The 19,800-nt window shown below is 41.5% G+C and overlaps 1 protein-coding gene across 7 annotated transcripts in view; it reads left to right on the top strand.

The window, feature by feature from the left end:
- ANKRD6 (ankyrin repeat domain 6) overlaps window positions 1-19,800 on the top strand; it is a 95,232-nt gene that overhangs the window by 39,472 nt on the left and 35,960 nt on the right. For 4 of the 7 annotated variants that reach the window (XM_064707303.1, XM_064707297.1, XM_064707298.1 and 1 more), the window contains one exon: window positions 9,355-9,496. The exons of 1 other annotated variant lie outside the window; for it this stretch is intronic. The gene's annotated coding sequence lies outside the window, so the exon portion shown is untranslated. Of the gene's footprint in view, window positions 1-9,354; window positions 9,497-16,063; window positions 16,151-18,351; window positions 18,768-19,800 lie in introns of those variants that run through there. 2 more of the 7 variants (XM_064707299.1, XM_064707302.1) reach the window with 2 other exon arrangements.

The following is a 19,800-nucleotide window of genomic DNA, read 5'->3' as shown; positions in this document are numbered from 1 at the left end:
TCTTGTCGGTCTTCTAAAACAATTGCTTTGAAAAACTCAAGTAGTTCAGAGGGGGATTAGTTGGTTTACTCAGAGCAGGATCAGGCACACTGGGGCATGTGCTCTTCTTCCCCAGCCTCAGTGGAGCCAGTAATTTGTTGCCCAAATTACGGAGCATAAGATCAGACTGGGCTAAATATAATCTGGAATGATCCTGCACAGGTCATTCTCCCTCTTCCCTCTGCTGGGTGGCAGGGTGGGGAAGAATGCATTGGGGGCCTCTTTGGAAATCAAGTGGCAGCTGGGAAGACATGAGACACCCCAGGTGCTGAGAAGAGACCTTCAGGAACAGGAGCTGCTGTCTCAGGACCCCACAGCGTCAGGGGAGCCCGTTCTCCACCGAGGTGTCCCTGATGGACTGTCAGCTCTGAGGGAAGGCAAGGAAGTGAAGTCTCTGTAATTCACTCATAAACCTTGGCAGGTAGCAATTAGAGTATCTTGTGTACTTGGATGAAAGTGTCTAATGAGAGATCTGTCATGCAGAGATAGATACAGAGGCATATGTACATATTTATTTTTTTCTCCTGTTTTTTTTTCTCCTCCTCAGAAGGTGGTTTTGCCTGACTGTTTTGCTCTGTAGTCGGTGATTAGCAGCAGGCATGACACTGGTACTGTGATCTTTGCTTTCTTCTGTCTTGACTGGGCTTTGGAGCTTGCAGGTGCCTCTGACGATGGTGCAGGTGTTTGCTGTGCAATGTGCAGCTTCATTTGAGACATGCTTTCTACTACTCTTTTGATCTTTATCCTTTTGAAGGTCTTTGAACTGATTTGGAAATACCCTTTAATGAATGGGGTTTTTTTAACTGTTTCGTGTCAGATGTTTCAAGTATATGTGTGCTCCATTAACATGAATTTTATTTGTTGACTGTATCAAAAGTTATTTGATATGTCCTATGTGAAAGATTTCAAAACCTTATTAGCTAATCATGTTGGTTTTAAGGTTGTGTAGCAAAGTGGAGCTGGTACCGAATTTCTTCAAAGTATACTTTGACATGCAGTGGGTACTTAGAGTTAAAAATAAAAAAACCCCAAAATCTTCTAAATGCACCAAACCCCAAAACAACCAGTGAATTATCAGAAAGAAAAATATTATATGTGAGGGGTTTTTTTTGTTGTAACCAATCTTTAAAGTTTAATAATTAATAAAACTATTCTAAACCCACTATTTTTCATAATTTTAATGGAAGAATCATTCCCTCTAAAAACAGCTCTGCACAATATTGAGAAGTAGCAGTTGTATTGTATAAAAAATACACCAAACAATTCACTGTTTTCTAATACTTTTCTTTGTTCTGAATACACATATGTGAAAATATAGTACTTTTTGGTTACAAAGTAGAAATGTCAATTTTTAGTTTTATATTTTGTTGCAAGTGATTGTGTCTTTATTACCAGACATGCTAAGCTTTCACATTCTTAATATTACATGTAAAATTAGTTCTTAAAATTAAATCAATTCCTCCCAATGCCTCACTTGCCAGTTAAGTCTGCTGCTCAAAAAAAGCTATTAAGGAATCTTTTTGGACATAAAATCTCAGGGCATGTTGGGTCATTTTCAGAAAGGGTGAAGCTGAGTGAAATGTTTTTTTCTTTTTTCTGTTGCAGTTGTGGGAGATTTTATTCCTGAGTTGAAATGGCAAAACATCAGCCTAGCCACGTGCCCATTTAGCTGCTGGTAGGGATTAGATGTTCAGAGTTATTTGCTCTGTAGATGTTCTCTGATTGGATGTTCAGAGTTATTGCTGGGGTGGGTTTACAAGTGTGCTGCTTGGCTTTGGTCACATCCAGCTCCTCTGCCATGGGCTGCAGCTGGTGGCAGCCTGGGTAGCTGTTGGCTGCTGCTCTTCTCCCTCTTAGTGAGATAAGAGCCCAAACATGGGATACTCTTATGTAATACTTTCAGGCAGTATTTTCCTTCTTGGTTTTGATACAAACAAGATGACCAATCAAATGGTTTTTACCTTAATTTGTGAAAAATATATGGCAAATTAAATTGCTTTGCTGTAGAATCACTGGCTTTTGTTTATGGAGTCACTTTCAGAAATTCTGTACAGTTCTCTTTTGTCAAAGAAATTTTATTTCTTGTTTTTTATCATATGCATTGTTTTATGTTACAGCTGAATAAAGAATCAAATTTCTTCATTACTACATGCCGTACAGCAATCCTGAGTAGATGAGAGAACTAGAGTATATCTCAGTACCTGGCTTCTTCATTCCCTGTAGTTTGTGCTGCTTTGGTGGGCTTCTAAAATCATTGTACTTGTTTTGATTGCTATCAGAAGTCAAAAAGTCTGACAAAACTGCAGAGATACTTGTTTGTTTTACTTTCTCTTTCATTATGCAAAAACATTTATCTGTTTTTTTCTATTACACCACCTAAGTCAACAGAAGCTTCATCCTTGTCTGTGTGTGAAAGGGAAATTGCCTCCTGTGCAGATGAGCAGGGAGCAGGAATCAGACAGTATCTCTGTTAAGCTTCTTTAAACATTTACTAAGAGTTTTAGAGTAAAACCTTTGACAAATGTTGTGGTTAAAGACTTTCACATCAAATGATGATACGGGTTTCCTGGTTTTCTTTCATGTGCACAAATGACTTAACAAAAATAATGGCTGTTGACTGTATTATAGAAATATATTTTCAGAGTGTGCATCATTAATAAGACCTTGAAAATAATTGCTATGTATAAAACTCACAAAATCCCACAGAAAGACTTTAAATTACATATGTTATTTTCTTTTGAACGTTTTCTTTTCAACTCTTGATTTGCCTTCTTTTTTTCTTTTCTTTCCTTCTGCTGTTTTGATTGGAGCTTACTCTTAAGAGCACAAATAAAGCAGAAAGTACTTGGGATATTTTTAGGGTTGTTTTTTTCAGATATCCAGGTTGTAGCTATCCAGTTGTGTTAGCTGATTTTGAACCTTTTGCCCTTTTTATTTGTGCCACAGATGGGAAACAGGCAGTGTGCTGAGCAGGTAGGCAGTCACCAGCACAGCGGGTGTGCCTTCTGACAGACCTGCCTTGCCTGCCCAGATGTGTCTGTGCATCTGTTGGATTCTTATGGAAAGGCTGGAAATGGTCAGGGGAGGCAGTGCAGTGAATCCCATATTTGGGATGTCAGTATCCAAAACTGAAATGGGACTAATCCCTCACAAACATACACGAAAAGTATGATTTTTAGTTTAAATTAGGTGAGGAAAAGTAGTTCCTGTATTTACTGATATATTTTAAACATGATGATTTGGAATGAATGTGAGAAAGTGAACAGGTCACTTTGCCAAGTCTTTCAGGTGTTAGTTGAAACATCAGACTATTCAAATTTGGACATTTGACTCTTAAACCAGCCTGTCTGCCTGAGACTCTCTTTTAGGGAATGGCAAGAGACGTTTTTGTCCAAAGGGATGTTATGAATCTCCAAATAACGCGCCTAGTGTGGACTGCCTTCTGTTTCTTTCTCCATAAGATGCTCTGCAGTCATTGAAGAGAATTGGTCTGGGCTACCTGTGGATGTGTATCCCTAGCTCCTTGTGCTTTCTGAAGGGTGGTGGTGACAGTGTGGCCAGCAGATTCTTCTACAGGAAAAATCTAACAGCCTGTTCATTTGTTTGAATTAATTCCTACATATGGTGATCCTAAAACTCCCCATCTTTAGAGAAAGCTGACATTTCATAGGCTGTCCATTCTGTTATCTAAAGAGCTCTTCTGTTTTCATGTGGAGGCCATCTCATTCCCATTGTCACAGTGCTCCAGAGCCTTGTTCATCTTTGCCTCTCTTTTTACCCCCTTTGGATGGAGGGTCATAAATCTCTTTGAAACACCCAGCTAAAATGTCAGGGTACTTAATGAATCAGTGACACAGCTACTTGTGCTCATCATGAAACTTCTAAACAGAAAACAGATAAACAGCCAGTAAGTTCATAAATATAAAGGTTTGTTTTCCTGCATGAACCATAACAATTCCGTGGTGCCTGTGCCTTGCAGCCTGTCACAGTATCTGGTTTTAATGTGTGTGCCCTGCAGTGTCTTTGCAGGTAGCTGAATTGTCCTTCCTTTGGCATCCCTAACTTTTAATGGAGTAAGTTCTATCTGCCTAATCTTCCCCTCTACTCTTTGTTCCCTTTCTCATTTGATTTTCTTCTGAAAAGCAGTAAAGAAACTAACAAAAGAGAGGGAAGTAAGGTATAATGGAGAAATGCCATAGTTCAGTTGAACCTATGCTTGAATTAAGAACTGCTCCTTTTACAATTCATATTTTGGAGTTGTATTGCAGGGTGAAAATCTCTGTTTGCCTCAAAGAGTCTACATGGATTTTATTAACAAGCATTACACCTAGCAGAAAGAATTCTTCAACATGGTGTGTTATAGATTGAGATCCATGGACTAAATATTCCAAGATCCAAAAAATAGCCTAAAGATTTAAAACTGTTTGTAAATATGAACAATAACAAGCCTTGTAGCTCTCTGGGTATCAGGAGTTGGAGTGAAATAATCAAAGTTAACAGCAAATTCCCTGTGATATAATAGGGTCAAGGATCATACTTATATTCTACTTAAGGTTTTGCATATCTGAGGTTAGAAATAGTGAAGGTGGTACCAGAAATAGCTTTGCTGCTTTAATGACAGCAAAATGAATGGTGATTAAAAGGTGCTGGGAGTCCTGTAACCTCAGATGGGAGCTAAGGGCTATAATAACAGTTCAGAAGACAGTCTAGAAACAATTTTTAGCTCTTTCTTTAAGAAGATGGAGGCCTTGACATAGCAAAATATTTTCTCTAAAGGATGGCCAGGCTGTTGTTGGACATGGGGTTTGTGCAATCTAAGCAGAGGTGTGTGAAAATTAGAGGTGATGTTCCTTTGTGGTCAGAGGAAGAGGCCAGAAAGCAGCTGGGGCACTCCTGTGCCTGCATTACAGTTGTTTGCCTTTCTCCATCCATGGTAGAAGGGAACGTAACCAATGTAAATCAAAACTTTTTCAATATTTAAGTTATCCAGCACAGTGTATCCAGCATGGTGACTACTGCAAAGCTTTGTGAGGGACTTGTGGGCTCCTGTTAAGAGAAAGAAATTGAAAGAATGAGTAATGTATTGCCTGTAAATAGTGTAAAATAATGAGTGGGAGGAGCAGGGAATTGCAGAGAATTGGCTCCAGGGTTTTGTCTTTCCCTTCCCCCTTGCTCCTGCGTGGATCAATAGAAAGGGAGAGCAGTTGTGTAATGGCTTTTTTGCCCATCGCTGTGTGCTGTTGGTTTGACACATGCAATTTACTTGGAAAAGCTTAAGTAGCCTTAATAACAGAAAGTCCCAGCAGAGCTGACACTAATGGTCTCCCCCGTTGTCAGTCTCAACAGAGAGATTAAGAGCTGAATGAACAAAGAGGCCCAATTACTATCTCCCGCTCTGGACGTGGCCCATGAAAGCAGGTGTGAGCTGTGGCCGTGGCTTTGCACAGACTCTGCCATGGCCTGGTGTGAGGGGGCTGTTTCTGTGCTCTCGGGTTACTGCCATCGCTGAGGGCTGCTGCAGCATCACCCGGCCCAGCTTGTTTGCACTAACAGTGAAGCCCAGTCATGCCCTGATAATGCCCATTACAGAGCACTCTTCAGACACTCACCATCCAATACGCTGGGCTAAACCCAGCCCAGCTGAATCTACCATTTTTTCTACTTGGACAAATCATCAAATCATTTCGCAGACAAATCATCTTTTCTTGGCCCAAGCTCTCAGGGAGGTGGCACAGTGCAGCTCTGCAGGGTGTGCAGCCACAGACAGACGTGTCCCCACTGGACTGGACTTGCAGAAAGGTCCCAAAGAATACAGAATATTGTTTCTGCTTTCATCCAGAGCTCGGAGCAACTTGGTTAATAACAAAATATGAGCACCGTCTGTGAATGGCTGCACACTACCCTTTATGAGTGCTGTTCCTCAAATATATTATAAAGCACAGTGCCAGCTCTCTTTTGCCTCCCTTCACTAGGACAGGTTTGTACAATCAATCCAATATTCAGTTTTAAAAAATTGCTGCTGCATGTGCTATAATTTTGTGTCTGTTTTTTATGGCTGATGTGTGGAAGGCTTTAATTGCAGCTCATTTCTCACTAAGACTGGTCTTTTTTCAGGAATTTTTATCTTCTTCTGTTTCTCTAGCTTGGCAGACCAAAGATTTCTCACCATTAGGAAATAAAACAAATGTGTTTCAAGAGGATGGTGATGGTTTAATTTTGAAAAATATGTACCCCACCTTATCCAGTCTCAGTATTGAGGAAAAACATCATCTTTCAGTGAACAGCTGATATTTAAAGATGCTATCCTGTTGACAAACTGTTAAACCAAATCTGTCTCCCTGGGATTTAAAAGATTAAGACCTAAATAATACTTACAGCATCAGTATCAACATTGTCTAGCCTTGCCAGTCTTTGCTTTATAGCTCATTGTATTTTCCAACATCACTTAAAATACCAGGTACACCAGGTGAATGGTGGAGCAAAACATATTTGTATTTCAAAAGTAGTGAAATAGGTGCTTTGCATTTAATTAATTGAATATAAGTATATGAACATTTAATTGATGTATATGAACATATTGATGGTTCTAGAGAGGAACAACTGCTCTTGTTCAATATAATAACTAATATTTATGCTGCTAAAATATACTTAATATGCATGAAAAATAATGGGTTTGGCTAAAACCAGGTTAGTACAGCTTTGTGTGTTTTTCATACAGCATAAAAAGGAGCACTGCACATCAAATGAATGCAATATTTAATCTAAAGTGAAATGCTTAACACTCATAGCAGCAGTTCAAAGATGAGGACAGCTTTATTAGTGTTTTAGAGTCACGCTTTCTTAAAATTGAATTCTTGTCTTACTGTGATAATTAAAGTTTTGCTGTTGATCTCCAGTGATTAAATTGGCTCCCTTATATATCACAGTTACAGTGTTGGTTTTTTAAGTGATTTGCATACATTAGAAATTGCAGGGAGGAGAAAAAAAGTATTAACAATCTTTATTAACAAAGACTTGCATGACTGATGAAAATAGAGGCGTATATAAATTTTCTATTCCCACCAAAACACAATTTGAAATACCTCCTCCTTAATGGACTGGAGTGCATTTTGGGAAATACCTGTGTATTTCTTAAATCATATGCACTAAGCAAATACGACAGTTTATAAAGTAGTAATTTATTATAAATATTTACTCTACAGCCCCAGTGAGGTTTTTGACAGCATGGGCTTGTCCCTGGGAGATTCCCTTTTTTCTTCCTCCAGTTCTCTCTCAGCAATTGTTTTGAAGAGAATACTGGCAAAAGAAGCTTTTTCATTGTTTGTACTCTCTTCTCCTTTCTTAGAAGCCTTTCATTCTTCAGCAAAGGCAGAAGTTCTTTGCCTGCCCTCCTTTGCTAACCCTTCCACTTGCCCTGATGATCATGTACAATCTCAGACCATTTCTTTGCTTTTTCAGCTCTTCTCTTAGTGTCCACCCTCACGTCTCATTCCTCTGGTTTTGCAAGCAGCATCTGAACCTCTTCCACCGTGAAAAAAGACCAGACCATCACCAGTTACATTTGCTCTTCTAGATACCTTCTGCAATTCTCTTCTCCCCTTTATTGCTCAATGTGCTGTCAGTGGTTGTTGGTGGTACAGTGGCTTTTCCAGTCCAGCTTTGCACATTTCATTCTGGGCACAGCCTTTCCTGACCTCTCCCTCCTCAAAGGAGACAGTGTGTGCTTCCTCCTCAGCCTCACATCAGCGGCCATCTCTCTGCAGTCCCTGATGTTCTTGAAATCCTGCCCGTGCTTTTGTTCTCTGATCTCATACAAGATGTTGGGTAGCATGCCTCGGCTCTTAAACTGCTCGTGGCATTGCTGCTGGGTCCCTCCTACTCTGTCTGCCACTCTATCCAATTGCTGCTGCTTGATTTCCTCACAAATACAGAACAGGGATCTATTTCACCTTTTGGACCCTTTTCTTTGAACTGAGTTTCAGATTGTTAGTAGTCTTTAACAAGTAATATGTAAATTAGCAGCATGTTATGTTAATTTCATACTGTAGATGCTATTTGCCAGATAGAATATTTGTATTGCTGTGGAGTTACTTCTGCTAGCCTGCAGTTTTCAAAGAGTATAGATAAGAGATAAGATAACCAAGTGGAATCACACTAGCTGTGTTCCCAATGAACCTGCTGAGGTGAACAGAATGACACACTAATCAAATTATCTTGAATTAGGCTTAATTATGTTTTTGCATGAATGTTTCTGGTTTGTTTATGTTTTTTTGGTTTTGTTTTTTTTTTTTTAAAAAAAGGAACCTTCTGTTTTTCCAGTTTGTACATGAAATTTTAAGAGCACATAACCTAAGGAACTTGTACCACCTCTGAGACATTTTAGGAACCTGTCTTCAGAGTACACCATTTATTCCTAAACTGCAGTAGCATATAAGTTCATCCAAGTTGTAAGAAGGGATGAGCCTGTCCAAGTTCCGTTTCTTGATTTTTACTTTAGGCTATGTCTTTTTGCACATCATCTTGAATGTGACTGTTGATAGTCTACCTGTAGTTTAAATGCAGTTTATTTATTTGGTTCTTTATATTTCAATTGGTATTTCCAATTAAAATGAAACAGCAAGGTGTGTTCACAAGACAGTGACATTGTCATTGACAACTTAGTCAGCAAAACAGTACCAGAAGGTCAAGTCACAGACATAACTAGTGCTTAGTTTTCCAATGCCTTTATGCTTTTGTACTTAAACATATCTGCTGATCTGAATGTATTAGGAAAAAGGATAGCAAAAGCAGCTAAATTATGTGGTAATTTTAATTAGTAGGAAAGAGGGATGGTAAGGTCTTCCAACAGCATTTTCTAATTGAAGTCACTGAACTGGCATTTCAGCAATGATTTCTGCTTCAGAGATCAAGAGAGATTATTTATCCTTAGCAGTTTTCAGCTCTCAAAAGTTCATGCAGGCCAAGTGACTTCCATCATTCATGAACACTGTTGTGAACTTGTCCCTTTCCTGATTTTATTGATTTGTCACGTGATTTCTGGGGAGAAATTAAATTCTCTGTTACATTTTCCTCATCCTTACAAAACAGTGAGGGTTGCACAGTTTTATTTTCAGAGGTCAGATAGTGGGAACCAAACTGGAGAGCTGTGGCTGGAACTTGTTTATAATGGGAAGTGGGTGTATAAACCTCAGGAGGAAAAGCCTGGGTTTGCCCAGGTGTGCAGGCAGCTGAGTGCTGCAGAAAACACTGGTATTAAATTTCTGTGTTCTCACTCTGCTGTGAGTCTCCGTTTATGATGTGTTTCTCCTCACCCAGGAGCAGCGTACAGAGACTTGCTGTTGTTGCCAACACTGGAAAGACTGAAGCTGGCATCCCCATAGTCCTTCTCCAGAGGTTGCCTTGCAAGACACAGCTATAAAATGTTCATCAGAAAAAATTGAACCGTAGATCCTTAAGAGTGAGTAAAAAACAAATGTGACCTTTCCGAATTTTTGTCTAAAATGTATAAAAATAATGCCATGGATTTTGCATTTTAGAAATGCATTCCAGTTCCTGGGTAACTAGGAACTGTGAAGAGCTTGGACTGAACCTATGGCACTGGGTTATGGTATTTACATTGCACTGCTGTGTTCTTTGGGGTGTGTAGTTCCTTGCTTCCTCTGCTGTCCTTGTACGCCTCTGTTGAGCTCCATTTTTGAGGACCAGAGGCTTGAGGAGTGTCAAAGGTTGAAATGGGATTTCCCTGAGCAGAAGGCTAGCTTAGCTAGCTTGAGTTCTTCAAGATAAAGACTGTCCCCCTAGGAAGCCCCATCCTCTGCACAAGGAGGGGTTTCCATGCACTAAAGTGTTCCATTGTTTCTGGAAAACAAGGCACTCTCAGTGCTGGAGGACTAGCTGCTCTTGTGGGATCACTGACTAGGGCTTAGAAAATTAGACCTGAGAGTGTGATGCAATTTCTGAAGTCCATGCAGAAGATAAGTCATTACTCAGATTTGCTGGTACTTTCTGCACTGGTTCAGTTTTGCATTTATTTTCCAATCTGAGTGTTTTCCCATGGTAAGTTAGAGTGCTTGCTCCACATGGTTACTCCTGCTCTTTGGTCCCACTGTCCTCAGCTTCCAGAAAGGACACCTCTGATTGAAGAGGTGAGTTATTTGAGAACTGTTACCTGTCAGTGTCCAAGGTGAGTCTTTTCCCTCAAAAGCATCCCTCATTATCATGCTATCACCAGTGCACCTTCTGGTCTCACCAGAGATTTTTCCATTGAGATAATCCCTGCACAGCTGTCTACTGTCACCTTTGCAAGCTAACATGAAAGCACGATCAGCCATGCCATCAGCATGAAGATGCCTTCAAGTTAATAGCACAATACAGTCAACCAACAAAAAATGTAATCTGATGTGATGCATACAGCCCATAGAATGTGTGCAAAACACCTTATTTTTTTTAGTTTTATTTTTAAAGTTATTTTTATCCCCTAGACTTGTTTTTCTCAAAGATTTGGCTTATTTAGGTACTTTGTATTGTGGGATGCTGCTAATGAAAGTAATTGTTTTATTCCTGAGGGGACTGAGGCATGTTGTAAAATGGGATGTAACAATCCTTTAATACAATATAAAAAGGGTTTCCAGGTAGGTACATTCTCTGTTGCTGCCTGAAATGTTTGTGGGTTTTGGTTCTGCAAGTTATTACTGCTTCTGCCCCTCCTGCTTGTGTAACTGCAGAGAAATGAGTGTTAAAACAGGACCATTGGGCTTGTCACACTCAATTGTGTTCTTGGTGACCCCAGCTTATGAAAAATAGAAACAGCATTTAACCCTCAAATCACTAATGGGGTGGTGGGACAGAAAGAACCTCTAAGCAGTGTGGGAGGGTGGAATAGGGAGGAAATGCAGGAACTTCAAAAGGAGAGGAAATCCATGGGGATTTAGCTCCTCTTGGTCCAAAATCAAGAGGATTAAACTCTGCTCAGAGTTGAGTGCCAAGCACTACATTGTAAGAATGGATCTCTGATTCCTACAAGTCAGAGAATTACTGTTTAAGCTGCAGAAATAAGTCTGAGAATTTGGAGTGTGCTGAGAAGTGAATTTGATCTGTCTGATGCAGTTGCAAGGAAAGGCCAAGCCCAGTTCCAGGGCTCTGGGATGCAGAAGTTGATCTGTAGAGAAGATCATAGTGAATTATTAACTGTGTGGTCATCATGACCTGAAGGGTTAACTGGCCTACAGGAACAAGAAGATTTTGACCATGGGAGTTTCAGGGATCCTGTAGCACAGAAGTGGTCCCAGGGGAAGAGCAGTAAAGCAACAGGCAGAGTCTGGCATCAATGATGAGCCTTATCACAAAGCTGGGGGTCAGCCAGACATCCCTGAGGAGGGTCAAAGAGTTTGTCTAGAAGATCTTGTGGAAAGTTTGTGTGGGGAGCTCAGCCTGTGTAGGAAAACCACAAGCAGTGCAGGAAATAACCAGAGGATTTGGGTAAGAAGTACTTTCTATGGCACAGAGACATTAGAGGGTGTACAACACACTCACCTGAGCATCCAAGAGGTGCTGTTAATTTGTTTTTCAGCTGAGAGAAACAAGTAATGATGATGATGATTTCTCACATCTCAGATCACTGTTTCCTGTTCTTGCAGTTAGAACAGCCAATGGCAGTTGTTGAACCTTCCTTTCTCAGGATGTTTGCCCCTTTTTCCACTTTTCCCACTTCTTTCACCTTTTCAGATGATAAGTTCCTTGGTTTTCTGCTTCTTGATGGTATCTCAGGATGGCTGTGGTTGCTGGACACCCCCAGCTGCCCTTCAGAGATGCTGACTGCTTTTCTCAAGGATGCTGCTGGCTCCAGGCTCACACTGCAGCAGGCATCTCCTCTTTCAGCACACGTACTCTGCTCAGTGTTTCTCTCCTTGCAACCAGGTTACCTTTAGGGCTGCTCACATCAAGAGCCCTCTGCAAATATTCTGTGTAGTTTTGAGTACCAAGCCTCAAAAGAGCTGTGCCAGGGGATGAATAAGCAGAGAGCTGGAGTAAGTTAGCTAGAGGAGAGTGGCAAAAACCTCCAGTGTTTTATCTAGACAAGAAAGCAATGAAGGAAATGAAAGGAGGGAAGGGGACAGGGATCCTCTAGAGTGATCTTCCATACTTCATTATGTTTGTCAATATAGGAGATATATATTAGGTGTCATTTTGATAAACCAGCTTATTTTGTGGGGAATAGAGTATTTTAATTGTCTGGAGTACAGTGCTGACAATATTGAAATCTCTGTTCATTGCCCCAGTTTCTGTGCCTTCACATGGCAGTCCAGTCAATTCGCTGAGACTGCTGACAAATGTATCCTTTGATATGTGTTGGAATCATTTTGTCATTTATGAACAGCTTTGCACTAGAATAGGAGTAGAGACCTTCAGTGGGTGTCATGTAGGACCCTGCACAGCAAGGAAACAGCAGTTTTGGTGGCTGACTTGACCTGGCAACCAAAGCAGAATTGAGCCCACGGTCTCAAGAGGAAAAGCTTTGTCACCTTCAGCTGCTGCTGTGTGACCCAAAACACTGAGCACCACAGGAGGTGCGCAGCATGGAGGCTTTGTGCACTGCATCAGAGAGTCTTTGCTGTCTTTGCCCTAAACTCTGGATAGGATAGGGTAAAGTCCCTGAACTTTTCTCTCCTTGTTAGGATCTCCTCAGAGATGATTTAAAGTTGCTCCCCAGTTCTTCAGGTCTCTTGCAAAGCCTGCTGAGGTCAGAGAGAGCCCTCTGGCAGACTCGGCAAGTTTGGAATCTTTCCTAAAGAGGTTCCCTGTGTGAATCAGATGCAGCTAATTTAGCTCATCAATAATGTTTCTTTCTTGGGAGCTACAGCCAGTTTCTCTACAGCAGCACTGGGAGATCAGTGCATGGGTTTAGGAAATGAGAATTACTGTCCTAGCTGTGCTGACTGGTGGGGTGATTCTATGCAAAAAAATGCGACCTCCATGTCTGCTTCCCTGCTGTGTTCAGTTTCTCTCACTTGCCCATTTTCCAGGGTGTGCCAAATCCCTGGATATTTGTGCTTCCTCTTGCTGTTGCAGTACCCTGTGGTGGGAAGCAAATGGAAAAATCGTGATCTCTTGATGATAATGGTGTGCACCATAACAGGGGCACACACCTCTCTGGGGGTTGCATTGGACATACTCAGCACTTCCACCCATGCTTGTCTGAATACACCTTTCTCCCACCCTGGCCTCTTCATCCCTAAGATTTCATCTACTGACTTTGAGCTTGAGCCTTGTTAAGCTTTTAATTGACACGCTGCCTGCCAGACTCTTGCTGTCATGCCAGAAGCCCAGCAAAACTGAGGAATGTTGTGCCAATATTCGTGTAGTCACGTTGTCTCCATGATTCAGTGCTGAGCTGGGTGGCACTGGTTACCCCACCTGCCAGTGCTCTCCCAAGACATCAGCTGTGAAGGTGCAGGAGGGGCTGCGTCATTGCTGCTGGCAGCTCCTAAGTCGTGTTTTTCTTGAAGAGGAAGAGCATCTCCAGTGCTCTTTTGCCAGCTGAAAAATATTTTGAAGCTGGTAAATGTGTTCTTTTCTTCTCTGCTGTGTCAGCCAGAGCATTTCCTGATCACTGCCTGGGTGCACATCTTTAATAGTGTGTATAAAAGATAGGATCTAGCTCAAATAGGAGTTTGTGCCTTGGTGCTGGTTGGCATTAGATTATTGTAGTGGTGTTTTCTGGCCTTGAAAAAAAAAATCTGTAAGTGTAGCAATTAGTTTTTCTTGAAATTTTCTGTAGTGTCTTTTGCAGTATTAACCTGAGTTACTGTTATGCGCTGTCTGGGAGGGTGTGGGGCTGCTTGTGCTAGCAGGGAAGGGGGTTCAGGTCATACATGGGCAGGAGGAGATCTCTGCACCAGCCCTGTGACATGGCAGCAGCAGGGTCCCCAAACTCAATGACAGATGCTGTCCATGCTAAATATCATGTGAACCCTTGCAGCACAGGACATGCTTTGGAATCAGAAAAGGGAGAACAGCAGAGAAGGACAGGAAGTTGGTTGTGGAAAGGGTTATGGCACTTTCTGCTCACAGTGAGGTCCTGCAGTCATTTTAATAGGCTCCTGCACAGAGGGTGACAATGAGGGACAGTTCTCCCATCCAGAAGCCCCACTGTGTGTGATGGTAACATAAAACCCCACTCTCCCATGAGCACAGCCGTGTGTCTGCTTGGTTCCCAAGGTTAGGCTCTGGCACTTCTGTTAAACAGCAGTCAGCTGGAAAGATCTCCTAACTGGTTTTATGCAAATGGGAGCAGATATGTCGTGCATGTGTGTTTGCACACTGGCACTGTCCCCTATCAAACAATAGATATTGTTTTGTCATGTAAATAGTGCCCAACTGTCACAGAGAAATGATGACCTTTGTCAGGGTCGAGCCATTTGTTGGTGAGGGGAGACTCAGACACTCAATATGAGTGATAAGCAAATTCCGTTTATTGAAGAGAGCATCAGACACTTATACAGCGAGTAATAAGCTTATGAATATTCTGTAAGCTAAGCAATCTATTGCTTAAACTATACTATCAACTCTTCCTCATTCCTTAGGGGTTACTCTCTCTTTTCTCATGTCTCTTTCACTGTTTGTTATCCTACCACAGCTAGGCCCAAGGACACTGCTATCTGTGCAGGTGCAAGACTTGGAATTAGCCATGGTTTTGTACTTTTCCATTTTCTAGCAGCTAAATTCCCAACATCTCCCCTGTTTTTATTTTTAAAAAAAGTTCTATGGGCTAAAGGTGTTATACTCTTTGCAACACAAAACTAGACAATTCTAACAACTAAACAGTATTTTCAGCTAGTAAGGTTTCTCTCTTATAAGGGATCTAAGCTAGGAAAACAAACCAAAAAGCTATCACTAATTACAAGACATGCTATACAACAAATACAAAAAAGAATTCTATGTGTTACAAAGCTCAAACAAAACTTAGGTGTGTTAATGTAACTCACAAAAATAAGCTAAAGAAAGTTTGCTTTCTATTTTTAAACAGCAGATTCTGATTGTCTTTAACTAAAGTTTTTCTAATGTTTATAACAACACTCTACACACAAGTCATAAAACAAATGCCTATCGTAAAAGCATAAATCTATATAACATTACTTAAACTTAACAGCGCCTAGACTTAAAATATTTTAAACCTAAAACATTAAACTTAACAAAATTAAAACCTTAACAGCATTCAACATTTAACAGCACTTAATAGATAATTTAACTCAAGCTACCCAGCAACAAATAAAACTTACTACAGAAAGAAAACATAACATTTAATATAACTTACAGGCCTGATTCTAAAACACTAAGCTAAAACAACCTTTTTTTTTTTTTTTACGTGTTTGCTGCAGCATTTTTATACTTAATGCACTTAATGTACTTAAACATAAAAAGTTTGTTTAAGGTATAGCTGTAAAAAAAATTCTTTTGAATTCAGTGTTTGCTTTTACCTCCACCACATTCAAACAAGGCTTAAAAAACACAAAGAGCATACTTATTACATCTTACTTATACAATCACTTTAACACATTTTTAACTTTTTTTTTTTTTAATTTTTCAGCATCAACTCCGGTTTATTCATCAATCAGGCACCTTTTATAACAGTGTTAATTCACTTAATGCATATTGCAAAATCTGAGCTCACAATAGGTCAGAGATAATATACCAACTCCTCCTTATGTTTCCAATACCAAGATTTGGGTTCTCAAAATTATTTTTGCTTTCCCAAAACAGCCAAAGATAGAATATCTACTTGTTATGAGAAAGCTGCCTGAGAACTCTGATATGCAAGGTTCTCAAGGCCTTCATGTTTGTCACTTTTACTTGTAATTAAAAACAACCTGAGAACCTCTGCTGTTTACAGAAACAGGCTGTGAGAACCTGTCCCCCACAGCTGCCTTCCAAGCCATTTCTGAAAAAATCTCCAACACCCAACTGACAGGGCTTTCTGGGAGTTGAGCTTGCTTGTACTGAGTGGTTTTGACATGTGTGTATGCAGGTGTTGAAGGAGTGGGGAGTAACAAAGCTGTGGAACTTCAATGAAGAAAGTCAAATAAATCCCCCAGATCATGTTATATGGAAAGTGGTAAGTATATAACTTGTGTGTTGCATAAAGGAGATCAGGGCTACATGGCAGAGAAGTAAGTAAGAGGGGAAGAAAAGCAATTGTTTTCATACAAGATTGGTTATGTTCAAGCAATGACTTGAAACTGCCTCTGATCATCATTGCTGGTCTCCCTGTGTCCGTGCCTTTCTCCAGGGGCATCTGCCTGGCAGGTGCAGTTCTGGAAGTTGGTTTTGGTGGCACCAAGGCATTGCCTGAGAGCTGCTAGACAGCTGAGGGTTTCCACTGAGTGCAGCCAGCAGTGGAGGCCAGGCAATGGAGATGGACTGGACAAAGCCGCTGGGGAATTGGCGGTCGCTGTCTCTGTGTCCGTCGCCGAGCGGGACTGGCTGTCTGTCCGGCCACCTGCAGCGGAGCAGTGGCATCAATCAGTCTGCTCTGCTTGTGCTGGGAAGCCTGATGAGCAACTGTCATGCAGATGCTCCCTGGGAGGCTGCTAAATAGTAATTGTTGAAGTAATTACTAGCAACAAGTGGGGGGGAAAAAAAAGCAGCTCAGAAATTGTTTTCAGATGTCTCAGACAGTGGTGATACTTAGGGTGATGAATATGCAACTATCCATATAAAAACTAAATGATTGTACTTGCCACAATAAAATATGTCATGAAAACAGTAAAATCCATCCCCCCAGACTCAAAGTCTATGTAGATGTCCAGTTCAAAATGTTCCTTTGAACCCATAAAACCTAACTCCAAAAATAGTGTTGATGATGTTGTAAAGGAAAGAAGAAAAGTGTGAATCAAAAGCACATTGTTCTCAACCTGGTGGGGGGCTTTACTGTTTTCCAGATGAAGCTTCTGCTGGCTTTCACAATTACACCTTTGACTGATTTTTAACTGTCTTTTGGGGCAGGAAGGGGTGAGAGGCAGTATCCTCCCTTTAGCAAAATATATATTTTTCCTGACTTGTTTCTGCTGGATCCATGATGAAACTAAAGAAAAATCACTGAAAGGGAAGCAGTGCTGCATGTCTCAGACAAACCCTTTTAAAGTCAGCTGAAAGAAATGGCAGATATATCAGCATCCTGCAGTAAATGATAAATGAGTTCCAGGAAACCCACTCTTTCTAATGCAATAATCCACTCTGCTGAATAATGCTGTTATTCTAAAGTGAATACAATCTTAGTGTTTACGTCATATTTTATGTATGACAAACTGCTTTGCAAAGAGGCTGGACAAGAAAAAGAGCATTTTATGGATTTTATACTGTTATGTACTAATAAAAAAAGAAACCCATTTTACTGTGAGAGTCAAGCAAAGAAAAGCAGTATTTAGATGCAGGGAATTTTCTTAGAAAGACTATTATTATGAATTAGTAGCTTTTATCTACTCTCCCATAAAAAAATTGTCTAGTTCCATATTTTAATATTGGAGTGTTCCAAAATAATCTAGACTAATTTTATTCCATTGTATATGTTGAATAAAGTAAAGCTGCAAGATGTTGAGATTTTTTCTTGTACTAGATGCTCCCCAGGGCAGTGGTCACAGCCCCAAGCTTGCCAGAGTTCAAGAAGCATTTGGGCAATGCTCTCAGGCACATGGTGGGATTTCTGGAGCCATCTTGTGCGGAGTCAGGAGTTGGACTCAGTGATCGTTGTGGATCCCTTCCAACTCAGGAAGTTCTGTTATTTTATGATTCTGTGATTCTGTTCAGCATAATTTCTGGTGGTAAACTGAAAAAGAGAATTTGGGATCCCTTGCAGAAAACTGGGGGTCCCTTCTTCTTTTTTTCCCCCTATCATCTTGTACCTCCGCACATATGGAAACTTTGTCTTAGCTATGTAAGCATTCTTTTATTCAAATACTAATTTAACTTAGTGATTGCAGAGAATGATCTGTGCTCTGGCATTTCATCTTTTCCATTTAGCACAGAGAACTTCTTAAAATTGATTAGCTCACAGCTCCTAAATCTTTCATAGTTTTGGCTTTTTTCTCTTCCCTCAGTGAAAAAGCTGCTGGTTTTAACCCTTTGCATGAACTGAGGGGAATCTGTTGCCTAGCCCTTCAGTATTTGTGATGTTTGATGTTTCCTAGACCGTCCTTTGGCTTTTGAAAATCATCATTCCTGTGCTTTTTTTGTCACTGACGTGCAGGCGCTAGGGCCACTGAAGCAGCCTGGCAGCAGTTTGGAGGGGAGGGAGCTGGGGAGGGGAAAGGTGCAGAGAGTGTTTTTGCCAGCTCTGCCAGTTGCATGGGAGAGAGGACAGAGCTGGGAGCTGTACAGCCCTGCCACCGAGCAGCCAGCTGCCCACCCACCCACAGGCTGCTGTGCCACCCCAGACATACAGACAGACAGACATGTCCTGAGTGTCCGTGGGCAATGTGGCTCAGTGAGCTGAGAGCATAATCCGTGGGGATGCAGCCGGACCTCAGCGCCGGGGGACGGTGCCTCGCAGCTGCCGATCGGGAGCACTGATCCACAGTCAGCCTGTCCTTTTCCACACTCCACTGATGGGGTGAGCTCCTTATCCTCGGCAGGGATTGACCCACAGCAAAGCAGCTCAACCTGTGGGCATCACATCTGGCCAGTTTCCTTGGAGAGGCTCGGGAAGTAGGTGTTGCTTTCCCAGCCCGCTCCAGGTAAGTAATCTGATCTTAAACAAAGAAGCACAGAGATGGCTGTTTTTCATTTAAAAATATGCTAAAGCAAAATGATTTTTTTTGTTGTTATTTTGAAGGCGTAAGGTTTGAATATTCTCATGCTCTGTGCCTCCCTTGAGCTTCTGGATCTTGGGAGTGATAATGAGGGATTTAATTCTGGGCAGCAGGTGCTGGCAGCAGGGATGCGATGCAGCGCCCGTAATCGTGTTGTCGGGTTCATTTTGCACCATCTGGGTGTGAAAGGAGCAGTCAAGCTTTTAATTGCAGTCCTTGGGCATCTGGTACCTTCCTCCTGCTGCTGGGGGTGCAGACATGGTCAAGGAAAGACACTCTGTGTGTCTGAGGCACGCAGAGAGTTAAAGCTGGGGGCAGCGACGCCACTGCCAGTGTAGCCACTGTGCTGGGGATGGGTCCCTGGGGAGGGGAATGAGAAGGCTGTTCCCACTTCCACTGTTCACCCATCACCTTTTTTACCAGCTCAGGAGAAAAGGAAAGTTGGTCTTTCAGTTGTCTGGGCTTCCTGTTCTAAATGGACTTGCTTTTCTGAGTTGCAGATAATCCCAGTTGAGGAGATGTAAAGCAGATGTGGTCACAGGGAATGTGACCTGTTGTTTGAGCAGGAGCCAGGCTCGTGCTGTGACTGCCCTCTGGGAACAGGACCAACACCTGCTGGAGACCTGGGCAATGTGGGAGATACCCCTAAAAGACCAACTGCTGAATCAGCTTCTTGCTGTGTTTTTATGTATGATCCAAGTGGTGGAAAAGACAAGAAGGCAAAATCCATGATAGCAGTGACAGGGTCACAGTCCATCACTCCAGTGTGGCAGGGCATGGCAGGAGGAGGCTCATGATCTCAGTGTGCTGCAGGGATGGCAAAACTGTGGGAGAGAGGGAGAACTATTCAACTAGGGAGTATCATTTCCATAATTTACCTTGCATAGGTTATCCAGACTTTTCCAGCCCTACATTGTTGAGGTATTAGAGTCTTTCTAGCAGTGTGGCTAAGATGTGA

The sequence above is a fragment of the Zonotrichia leucophrys genome, chromosome 3, assembly GCF_028769735.1.
Source record: "Zonotrichia leucophrys gambelii isolate GWCS_2022_RI chromosome 3, RI_Zleu_2.0, whole genome shotgun sequence".
Taxonomy (NCBI): domain Eukaryota; kingdom Metazoa; phylum Chordata; class Aves; order Passeriformes; family Passerellidae; genus Zonotrichia; species Zonotrichia leucophrys.
Note: the sequence above shows the minus strand (reverse complement) of the source record. Positions and strands in the feature narration are given on the sequence as shown.